Consider the following 12,450-nt stretch of genomic DNA (forward strand, 5'->3'; position numbering starts at 1 on the left):
GCCCTCCCAGTGCTCCGGCGTCGCCGGCCGGGAGCCCGCGTGCGGCCCGGGGTTTCGGGGTCTCGGGGCCTCGGTCCTTCCGGCCACGGTGACGTCCCCCCGCCCCGCCGGGGGCTCGGAGCGCTGCGTCGGGCCCCGCCTCCCCGCAGGCGGCTGGGCGAGGACGGGAAGGGCCGCAGGCTGCTCCGCCGGCTCCCGACCCGCCCTTCTCCCCCCTGCAGAAGGAAGCGCCTCCCGAGCTGCCCGGGGTCGCGGGGCCGGTGCCCCGGAGCACCGCGCGGCGCTGGGCACGCATTAGCTCGCGTTCCATCCTGTGACGGGGTGGCGGGGTGGGGAGGCTGCGAACTTCCCCGACGCGAATGCAATGCGGCCCCAAGGGCAGACCGCAGGTTGGGGGTGCAGCCGGGATCTGAAGCCCAGGCTCGCTCGACTTCACGGTTCCGGCTTTATTATAATGCTCCAGTGCCCCCCTCCTCCCCGCAGCGGCTCCCGGGCTGGCTCATCATCCCTTTGGCACCATCCCTTTGACTGTCCCCACACATGCACCACACCGAGCGGGGCACATGCCTGGAAATGGTCTGACAAGAGGATGGAAAAAATAAAATCAAGATTGCCCCAACTCCCCAGATCTGGGACATACAGGATGCATCCATACATCGTCGATAATCGACAGGTGCCCTGGTCTGTAATGTACTGCAGAACCGCCACTTAGGAGCTTCTGACTCTTCCTAAAGGGAGAAAATCTAAGATTTGCCAAAATCGGTATTTGACTCCCGGCAGGTATCCCATGCTGGGCTAGGTATGTGGGAGATGAAAAGATTTTTTTTCTAACCCCTCTAGCCAGTGTCTGTCCACACAGAGTTTATATTCTGTTAAGGGACTGTCTTGGGCTGCCAAGGATTGTGTGCAAGCAATGAGGGAAGTGTTTCCAGGAGAAACCAGTAAGGGAGAAAGGGAAGCAGAACAGGGCAGAAGGAGGCAAGCAAGGGAGCGAGTAGTCAGCTTGATGAAGCTCCCCAGCAAGGGAGCTGGTTTTTTGTTTTGTTTTTTAAACTCCCACCCCAGTCAGTCACTGGCTACAGGCCTTCCTAGAGGGAATGGGGGGACATGACGCCCAGCGCTTCCTGTTCTGAATGATTCTGGGTGAAGTGGCTCCTGTCAATTAAGGGAAGGTGGTTCTCTGAAGGAGGTTGGAGGCCTGAGCCCTCAGGATAGACCTACCCAACGGCTCGGGGTAGGTACCATGAACCAGTAAAGGGGGGCTCTGGGCAGTTACCGAAAGCATTCACTGGAGTCCACCCTTTGCACCACTCAGATTCATGTGCTGCTCATACAAAGTCTAGTCTATTTTGTCACAGTTTATTCAAGATTCTAATTGATTATGGATCTCATAGGACAAATCACCGCCCCTGCCACTGGAGCTGGTGCCGAGAATGTAATGAATATCCATCATTCCTTTTCTCTACCATCCATTCTGGAATCTCCTCATCTGCGACTAGCTGTCTGCCAGACTAGGGGCCTTGCCTGGTAGGGTGACCCAAACCTCCATCCTTGAGGAGCCTGAGCTCCTTACTACCATGTCTTTATCAAGCAGTGGCTGCTGCAATAAAAAACTGCTGTTTTCAGTTAACACTGGGCATGGGAGCAGCAAGAGAGACTCCAGTGGATCAGCTGAAGTATTTTCCCTCCAGGAATGAGAACCTCTAGACGTAATGCCCTAGAGTTACGAGAATTGGAAGGATGTGTTGCCCAAAAAGGTCTCTGAGGAGTGATAGTGAACCAGACTACTTCTCTTCCCAGCCCTTGGTTTCCAGACCCACGTATTCACTCACTGAAGACACAATGGCAAATAATGACCATCAGTTTAAGGCACGTACTGCATTCTAAAGGATGATGTCCAACCTCACAGAGTATCATGTCCGAGGTAGTACCCACCTCTGCCTTCCGAATGTGGTTACGATATAGCATGCTAGAGGCTTCTGAATGCTATATTGTGGGATCAGTAGATTTCATAGTCATGTGCCCATTATCATGACTCCTTTGTCAAAAAAAAAAAAAGGCAGACAATGTCATATGGGATCCTGTGTCCATAAATCAGACATTTTGAGTTGTCAGATAGTCGATCCTGCCAAGGCAATTCAGGCAGGAAAGGTGAGTTCATACACTAATTTGTATCAATCCCAGTCAGAATAAAATGCTGCCACTTCCAGGGTGAGCAGCGTCCCACATAATCAACTTGCCACCAAGTCTTTGGTGTCCTGAAGGACACTATACTGGGGACACAGAGTCGGTCTCTGTTGTCCACAGGTCAAACATTCGCGGTGGCAGCACTAGATCAGCTCTGGTGAGAAGGAGCCCATGCTTTTTGACTCATGCATAACCTCCATCTCTGCCACGACAACCAGGACATTCAGAGACCTATGCCTATTGCACAGGGACCACAGTAGCTACGGACCAAGGCTGGCTGACATTTACTGGACAAGACATCCTGCCCACCTGGTTGCTTAAAGCCTCTTCTGCAATGAATGCTCTCTGGTAGGCACGAATGTGCAATACCACATGTCTGTCTCCTTACCTGGAGCCACCTCTCCCTTCATACAAATTGGGTCACCAGGTGCAATGCCCAAAGCTCTACCTATTACAGTTTACCTTCATTGGTCTCTTCAAAGCCCACTCTGGTTGGGGCAATAGTTCAGCAACTGTCCATTTCCAGTTTGTACCAATGTATTGAGTCAGACTATCTTTGAGCCAAACTGGGGATCTTTCTTCTATCAGCTGACCATGGGGGATACCCACAGGTGTGAGCCGATAGCGGTGCATTTGTTGGTCGCTAACACAGAGATCTAGGCCTGTATTTCATGAAGTTTATGCATATGTTCTAGACCTGCTCAAGCCCAATTCCACCCAATTCTGTCCTTATGATTAGGATTTATGATTATTTCCTCTGTATTTCTCAAAAGCTAGAGATTACATGCAAGCCAGGGCATCCCCTTCCATCTGTATTCCATTACAATTTACCAAGAGTGAAAGTCTTAATAACTGCAATGGTACGAAGATACGAGATGCCACATTAATATTAGGGATTAGTAAAGGTGTTTTTTTCTTTCTTGATGCTTTATGACTTGGTAGTAATTAAAGTTCTATTTGTGTTTATGTCCTCAAGTTTTAGCAAAATGAGATATTATTGTATGAAATGTAATATAATGGGCAACCCGGGTGGCTCAGCGGTTTTGTGCCACCTTCAGCCCAGGGCGTGATCCTGGAGACCAGGGATCGAGACCTGTGTCAGGCTCCCTGCATGGAGCCTGCTTCTCCCTCTGCTTGTGTCTCTGCCTCTCTCTCTCTCTGCCTCTCTCTCTCTGTGTGTGTGACTCGCATGAATAAATAAAATCTTAAAAAAAATAAAAAGAAATATAATATAAAATAGATTAAATTTCGAATGAATTGAAAAAAATACAGAATGCTTCCTCCCATGAGGGATGGGATCCCCATTTTCATCCTGCTGGCGAATGAGCTACATCCAGAATCTTATCCCTAAAGTTAGTTTCCTGGGACTACTTGTGGACTGCATCTGGGGGATCTTAGGCAGGTCCCCCAAATGCAGACTCCAAGGAAAGAAATTGTGTGCAACTAATTAAGCAATTTGCCCCCAGAGAAACTGTAAGGGAGTAGGAAAAACAGAAGAGGTAACAAAAATTAGCCAGGCAAGGTTGTGATTTCAAGTAAAGTTCCATATTCAATCTGTACCCTTGAGGAGCTTTCGAGAATAAATTACCCAGTGGAGTTTCTCTTACCTAAAAGTAAGGGATCCAGATTTGTATATGTCTATACCAGTCAGTCAGGCCACCGTGGGTGTTTATAACTTCTCAGGCTCTTTTGGTTCTGGAAGCATCTGAGTGAAGTGGTTCCAGGGTACCATAGATTAACTCTCTAAAGAAAGTTACAGGGGATCACTGGCTGGCTAAGTGGTTTAGAGCCTGCCTTTGGCCCAGGGCGTGATCCTGGAGTCTCAGGATGGAGTCCCACATCGGGCTCCCTGCATGGAGCCTGCTTTTCCCTCTGTCTGTGTCTCTGCCTCTCTCTCTCTGTGTATGTCTCGTGAATAAATAAATAAAATTTTTTTTTTTTAAGAAAAAAAAGGAAAGTTACAGATAGGAACTTTTGGAGCAAAGCTTGTAGAAACTGGGGGATGGCTACACTGAACCAACAGGAAGGACATGAGGGGATCTAGACATGGTACCACAACTGCTAAAGGAAAAAAAATTAATATATGAACAATGGACTTCAAACTTCTGGTTGTTGACCAGATGAGACACTGAACCGAGCTTATTTCTGCCTTCTCCAGAATCAAACTTTGAAGAAACTGCTGGAGAGATGAAGATGGTTTGGATTCCCATTTGCATGTCGATGCACAGTGCGTGGCTCAGCATCAGAGAGATGGGTGCTATGGAGAGTTTGGCTTCCCTCACTGCCCGGAGCAGATCATTACCTCCTGTGATTATGTTATATGAGATGGTGATTCCCATCTTGCTAGCAGAATGTCTCCCTATCATGTCTTTGGCTTGCACGCTCTCATGGCACAGAACTGAGGGCATTTGGGCAACAGCCAGAAGGGAGTTGAGGGGCTTAGTTGAACAACCCTCAAGAAACTGAATTTTGCCAGCATGCATGTGGAAGAGGACTATTTCCTGCTTGAGCCTTCACGTGAGAGCCCAGCCCTGGCCAATACCTTGAGTGCAGCCTGTACAAGAACCTGAAGAGAGGACCCAGCTAAGCCACGTATAGATCCCTGACCCATGGAAACCATGAGACAATAGATATATGTTGGTTTAAACCACTACGTCTGTGGGGATTTGTTACACAGCAGGAGGCGATTGATGCTAGTACTCTGCAGCTGGCCCGTAAGCTGGACCACATCTGCCTCATGGATGGGTATCGGTGCATAGGTTTTCTCTACTTGCTGGAATGCAAGTCCTGCTTTTGGGGCCTTCTCCAGCAGCTGGGCTTTGCCCTGCACATAGTAGGCTCACAGTAAATGATTCCCAGGCAGGAGCTCCAGGCATGTATGGTCATAACAAAAAATGCCTGGGTTCCTACTACGTGCCAGGCCTTGTTTGAGGTACTTTACAAATCTTAATTTATTTAATCCTTACAACAATCATATTAGTATTAGTTAGGCTCTATGAGGATTTTCATTGCAGATGAGAAAAATGAGTAGCATAGCAGACAAATAACTTGCCAAGGCGGTGACACCTGTGAGTGGCATTCACACCCTGCATAGTCTGGCCCCAGAGCCCACACTGCCTCTTAGAACCAAGAAGAGATGGAGCTTGGAGCCACACAAATAGTGTCCTTTTCTGAAGACCACAAAATATTCTAATTCCTCAGCCACTTTTCACCTGTTGGAGGGCAGGGATGTATCTGATTTGACAGGAAATCCCACCACCTTGAATATTTAAAAACATAGCTACAGTAGGAGCCTTAAAAAGTTGGTTGAATGAGTAAGTGAATGAATGAATGAACGAGATGCCTTTGAATAGCCCGTGGAGACCAAAAAAAAAAAAAAAAAAAAAAGGAAATATATAGAATGCTCTATTTCTAGATATTACACCAGCAGACTCACATATCTCACACCAACACATTTCTGTACAGTTGCTGTCGATATTAGCTCTTCTGGTGCTTCTTCTTTGATCGCATGAGTTGGGAAATATGATGTGTTTTCTTGACTTGGAATTAAGAAAAGAAATAATTCATCAGCAGTAAGTGAAGTGGAAGGCAGCTATTGTACCTAATAAGTGCATCTGTTTCTTGTTGGTCTGACTACACATGCATGCACAGAGAACCCTGGATTATACCTAATTCCACATTTATAGTAGTTTATTACCTGCAGGGATAAATGAGGTTGTACAATGGGTTGGTTCAAAGAATGTGCTTGCTTGTATATGGAAATCTGGCTAAATTGCTTAAAATTACAAGTTGCTTAACACTCTCAACGGAGGGAATTTGGTTGGAAACGTTCAGAAGTCACCCGTCATGAGACCTGCCGGCCACAGGCATGGGAATGAAAGATGGTTTCTTTTGATGCCAAGTACCTGAGCCAGACAAGGACTTCAGAGTAAGGAAAGCAGCTTAAGTCTTGTCTCTTTTTTCATTGTTCTCAGGTACTAGAGCCAGAGTAATAGTTTATGAACAGTTTCTATGCTTAGGTTGCACAAAGTGTGTAACGGGGGAGTTCCGCTAACTACACGGCCATCCTCTACTCCATAAAAGTGGACCCCACCCCTTTAGGTGGTGTGTTTTGTCTCCCGATAAGACTGGTACAACTGAGCTTTAGTTCTACAGTCTTTCCCCTCTGGTTTCCTGTCATTCTGGCCGTGCCATGCAAATCCGGTTGCCTCGCACCTGCTTAACACTTTTTTACGGCCTCTTTCAGGTGCCTCAAGAGAAAGAACACGCTTCTTGGCTCAATATCCAGGGTGGCCTTTGTCATCGAGTTCCTACTCCTCTGACTTCAACTCAGGGGTCTCCCCTGGCCCCCAGCGCCCCAGCCTCCATCTGCCTACTCTTTGGCACTTTCCTATTTCTCAGATTTTCTCCGATCCCCAAAGCCACTGGCCTTTGCATGTGCGAGTCCCATTGTATTGTTCGCCTTCCTTTCCTACCCCCCCAACCCTGACCCAACTCTTCAGGCCTGACCCACTAAAGAGTCGTTGGCTGCGTCTCCAGCATTGTCTCCACTAAGGTTGGTGCCCTCCTTGGGGATGCTATGTTCCCCACGCACACCTTTCCATGGTCCCGCTGTGGGGGCACTGCTCCGCTCCTGCTGGATGGCCAGCTCCCAGAAGGCAGGGGACTGCCCACGGCCTCCCTGGGGTCTCAGCACCCAGCGCAGGGGCCTGGTTCATGGGAAGAAATGGGACACACATAAAATAGAAGACCCTGCTGAGCAGATGTTCTCATGACTCTATTAACCTCTGTTTCTCCACTTGCGAGGGGGGATCTAAACTGCAATTAGTACAGATTGTACGTTTCATTCACCACGAGTGACAGTGGAAGGAAAATAAAAGCTGTTAGCACAATAGAAAACGTCCTCCAAATAAACTAACATTTTTTTAAATAAATTTATTTTTTATTGGTGTTCAATTTGCCAACATACAGAATAACACCCAGTGCTCATCCCATCAAATAAACTAACTTTTGAAGTTTGTACCATGTGGACTTAATGACCACAATTTAAAGCAAACATTTGAAAAACCGGTTGCTCGGATTTTAGACCATTAGCACTCGCTCCAAGTCCATCGATTTTCGATTCTTAGAGACCCTTGTCATGGTAGGCACGTGATCCACACAGCAGTGCTGCCTCTTATCCTCTCTTGCAACTTTGCTTAGCAAGTGTAATGGGCATTTTTTTTCTGCTGGCCTGATAACAAAAGGCAAGGGAAATGCAGCGAGGTCTGCTTCTTGCCATGCTAGGACAGGACAGAAAAATAGCTAAAAAGATCTCAAGAACTCTTCTCACATACAGCATTTATGAGCCAAAAAGATGTTTATTTAGAACAGAATTCTCTCCGCACAGTGCACACGTTTGCCTGCAGCCCCTCCTCGGCTGTTAGCAGCAGCACGGATGGAAGGGAGGAGATGACATGTAATCACCTGGGTGGGTGCCTAACCAGACCCCAGTGCTCTCCTGGATGGAGGTGACTGTACAACTGGCACTGGGAGTTGATGAAGTCGTGGCTTTATTTTTATTTTGAGGACTTGGATGGGCTTTCATCTAAATATTTTGTAAACTGTACATCACTGCTGGAATTCTGCTTATGGTCTAACGATGTCTTTCATCAGTTTGAGTGTTTCGGGCCAGGGCCCTCTCTGTAAATCACATGCTTCTTATTCTAGGGGAAACACCAGTGATGTTCATGTTTAGGAAATCCAAGTTGGCCCAACTCTGCTTACCAGGCCTGACTTGGCAGGTCTGCTGGAGAGGCAGGCTTTCAAGGGTTTACCCGACAAGTCTGGAAACAAAATGCAAGAAAAGAGCACGAGATATGGAGGGTATAGTGGCTTTCAAGGGCTGTCATGAGGAATTACCATGGGCCTGGTAGCTTCCAACAGCAGACACCTATTCTCTCACCATTCTGGAAGCCAGGAGGTCTACATCAAGGTGTCCACAGGATTGGTTCCTTCCTGCGTCTGAGGGAGAATCATTCCATGCCTTTCTCCTAGCTTCCAGTGCTGGTCGGCAATCCTCGGTGGTTTTTTGGCTTGTAGACACATCACTGCAATCTCTGTTCCATGTGAAGACATGGCCTTTCCCCGTGTGTGTGTTCCTGTGTCCGGGCCTCAAACTCCCTCTCTGTTCTCTTACAAGGACACAGGCATTGGATTTCGGGTCCACCCTTCTGCCAACATGCAAATATCTTATCCAGGGTGACCTTAAAATCCTTACCGCAGCTCTATCTTCAAGGGCCCTACTTCCAAATAAAGTCACCTTCCACGTACCGGGGGCTAGGAGTTGAACATATTTTCAGGAGGACATAATTCAACCCACAACTGAGGGATGGTTCACTTGTGAAAGCTCCTTCCTGTTTTGACCCTCCCCAGAGTTCTCCATATTTTGAACTTCTGGAGTTTGCCAGCCACAGAGGCAAACCCCTGCTTCTTATGTGTTAGCATTTACAATAAAACCAAAATCTAAGATAACATGGTGAGGAGGTTTTAGTCACTGAAAAGGAGAAAAATCACCAAGAAACAAACCAGGAAGGAGGACTGGTCCTAATATCCTAAAAGATCAAAATATAGAATAACTGACATATAACATGGTCCCCCTCTTTTTTTTTTTTTTTTTTTTGACAAAACAAAATTGTATATATGTTCATAGAGAAACTCTGGAAGGATATATGCCAAAAAATGCAGACGGGGTTTTGGGGGGCCCTGTGATTATGGCATCTTGAATTTCTTCCTTATGTGTATTTACATTTTATAATCTTAGGTAATTAAAAAATACCTCTTTAAACATTAGGACTAATGTTCGTTAAAAGATAGTTCGTTAAAAGATAGTGAAATCTCAGGATGGCAAAGAATCACCCACCTGCTCTGGTCTTTCCAAGAGGCAATTGTTCTGAAACTGAGTAGAGAATGTAGAACAGGAGTCCATGGGTGTCTTTCCCTGAATCTCTTTTTATCCCTGTGAATTCCATGCACAATATCCTGGTGTTTGGTCACCATGCGGATGATCTTACTGAATTGTAGAAGCAAGAGCTGGAAAAAAACCTCACAAATCATCTGGTCTAATGCCCTAATTTTACAAACGATGAAAGAGAGTCTAGAGAGTGACAGGCCCTCCCAAGGTCCCATGGACAGAGGTGGAACTGAGACCCCACGTGGGGCTCTGGCTATTACTGAGGGTGGCCGCTGTCAAGATCTTGTGCATGGACCACTGGACTAACATGAGTCATAGTGTCTATTTCCAGTTCAACATCTTAGCCACTTATCTATGCCACTACTAGATAAGCATTTGTGAAAACTTATTCATTGAACAATTATTGAGGACTGGCACCCTGTCCCAGCATACGCTGGCCACTGGGTTTAGAGACGGATGGACAAATCTTCAGGATCTACTTAGTTAAGAAGAAACTGTGACCTATGTGTCACCAGGCCTACCCAGGCTGGGGATGCAGATGGTGTCACTTTACTATAAAGGCCCAACACTATGATGGAAGTTCCCAGCTGCCATCCCAGGAATTACACGCCCTCATGCTGGTTATTTTAGGAAATCTCAATCAATGCTCCGGGACCTGAGGGTTTGGGTTTTGCTGGCTAATGTCTCATAGTCCCTCAGTTCTGCCCATGCTCCTCCTAGGGCCCATCTGGGAAGTCAATGGTCCCAAAAACCATTGGAGGAAGTGTGATAGCTAATTTCATGTGTCAATTTGCCCAGGTCATGGTACCCAGATATTCTGTGAAACGTTATTCTAGACATTTCTTTGAAGGCATTTTAAAGACAAGATTAACATTTATATCAGCAGACTTTGTATTTTTTTTTTAAAGACACATTTATTCAGCGTCATGATCAGACTATTACATTTAGCAATCAACAGCATGGGTACAAAAAAAAAATCTATATTAAAACCCTTTGTTGGAATGCTTTACACTTTCCACAGAACAGAAACTAAAATAAGCTGTTATACAATTAGTCACAAATACAGTCCTCGAGTTTTTTGCCCATACACATGAGTATTGTCTAAAACATGTCTTCTTTGTAGCATCTAGGCCCTGCCACCACTGTGCTTGGCTGAGTTCACAAAGCTGTTGTAACCTGTAGCTTCCCTGTCACTTCTCTGGCTCTCTTCTGCTAAGCTTTGTTTCCTGGCAGTAATTAAAACCTTCTGCCACTGCCATAGCTGCTGCTGCTGCTGGAACCGCCAGAGCCACCTTGGTTTCATGGTTTAGCAAAGTATTGGCCTCCACCACCGTAGGGGCCAGAGCTTCTGCCTCCAAAATTTCCTCCTTTCATGGGTCCAAAATTTGAGGATTGATTGTTGTAATTGCCAAAATCGTTATAGCTTCCGCCACCTCCAAAGTTGCTTCTATCATCACCAAATCCGTTCTAGCCATCCCCACTGCCACCGTATCCACCATCACCTCGACTGCCACCGAAGCCACCTCGACCACTGAAGTTCCCTCCACGACCAAGTTGTCGTTCCCACCAAAACCACGTCCACGACCACCACCAAAGTTTCCAGAACCCACTTTGGCCGCTTTGGCTCTTGCTTCAATAGGGCTTTCCCTACTTCGCAGTTGTGGCCATTCACGGTATGGTATTTTTGAATGACAATCTTGTCTGCAGAGTCATGGTCATTAAATGTCACAAAAGCAAAACCTCTCTTTTTGCCACTGCCTTGGTCAGTCATGATCTCAATCACTTCAATTTTCCCATACAGTTCAAAATAACCTCTTAGATGATGCTCTTCAGTGTCTTCTTCAATGCCACCAACAAAAATCTTTTTCACAGTTAAGTGGGCACCAGGTCTTCTCTTGAGACAGCGCTCTTTGGTTCCACAACTCTTCCATCCCCCTTGTGTGGCCTTACATTCATGGCTACATCCACCTCCTCCACGGTGGCATACGTGACAAACCCAAAGCCTCTGGAGCGCTTGGTGTTTGGATCTCTCATCCCACATAGTCCATAAGCGTCCCTCATTGCTCAAAATGGCTCCTCAGACTTTCATTGATTGTTTCAAAGCTCAAACCTCTGATGAAGAGCTTCCGCAGCTGCCCAGGCTCTGACTTAGACATGATGGCGATGGGAGGGGAGACTTTAACGATGCTTACTCGGCGGCGTCCAGGGGCAGAAAAGCTGTATCAGCAGACTTTGAATAAAGCAGATTACCCCTGTTGTTGTGGGTGGGCCTCACCCATTCAGTTGAAGGCCTCCATAGATAAACAGCCTCTCCAGAGGAGGAGGGAGTTCTCCCAGCAGTCTTGGCCTTTGGACTTGACCTGCAACTCTTCTCTAGGTCTCCAGCAGGTTGGCCAACCCTCCAGATCTTGGACTCACCAGCCTTTGTATCCCTGTGAGCCAATTCCTTAAAATCAATCTCTCTCTCTCTCCCGGCCTGTCCTTCTTTCTCCTTCCCTGGTCACAAATGTCCCAGCCACCCAAGGGCTTGTCCAAAGTCTCTGTAGAGAGAAAGATGGAGAGACCCCAGTCCCCCTTTCCCCTCCTGGACCCCCAGAGCAACTCTGGGGATTCTTTTCTTTTTTTTTTTTTATTTTTTTTTTATTTTTTTATTTTTATGATAGTCACACACAGAGAGAGAGAGAGAGAGAGGCAGAGACACAGGCAGAGGGAGAAGCAGGCTCCATGCACCGGGAGCCCGATGTGGGATTCGATCCCGGGTCTCCAGGATCGCGCCCTGGGCCAAAGGCAGGCGCTAAACCGCTGCGCCACCCAGGGATCCCTGGGGATTCTTTTCAATAAGCATATTCCCAATGTGCTTTTTTCCCCTCCCGGATCTAAATGATGAGGGTGCTGATGATGCTGTCATAGAGATATCTTAATAACATAAAACTAAAATTTATTGAGCACTAAGCATTGGTCCAAGATGTTATAGATGCATTAATTCATCCAAACCTCTGAAGATTAGAACCGAGGTGCTTGCCTGGGTGGCTTAGTGGTTTGGGCATCTGACTTGATTTCAGCTGGGGTCATGATCTGAGCGGCCAAGCTCAGTTGTGAGTCTGCTTGTCCGTCTCCCTCTGCTCCTCCCCACCTGCTCACATGCTCTCTCTCAAATAAAGAAATACAATCATAAAAAACAAAAAACAAAACAAACAAACAAAAAACAGAAGGAAAAAGAAAAAAAGAACTGAGGCATAGAGAAATTAAGAAATTGGGCAGCCCGGGTGGCTCAGCGGTTTAGCACCGCCTTCGGCCCAGAGCATGATCCT

The 12,450-nt window shown here is 46.8% G+C and overlaps 1 pseudogene; it reads right to left on the bottom strand.

The window, feature by feature from the left end:
• Window positions 1–10,049: 10,049 nt before the first annotated feature.
• Window positions 10,050–11,295, bottom strand: LOC144319952 (heterogeneous nuclear ribonucleoprotein A1-like; annotated as a pseudogene).
• Window positions 11,296–12,450: the final 1,155 nt, after the last annotated feature.

The sequence above is a fragment of the Canis aureus genome, chromosome 9 (assembly GCF_053574225.1).
Source record: "Canis aureus isolate CA01 chromosome 9, VMU_Caureus_v.1.0, whole genome shotgun sequence".
NCBI classification, from domain to species: domain Eukaryota; kingdom Metazoa; phylum Chordata; class Mammalia; order Carnivora; family Canidae; genus Canis; species Canis aureus.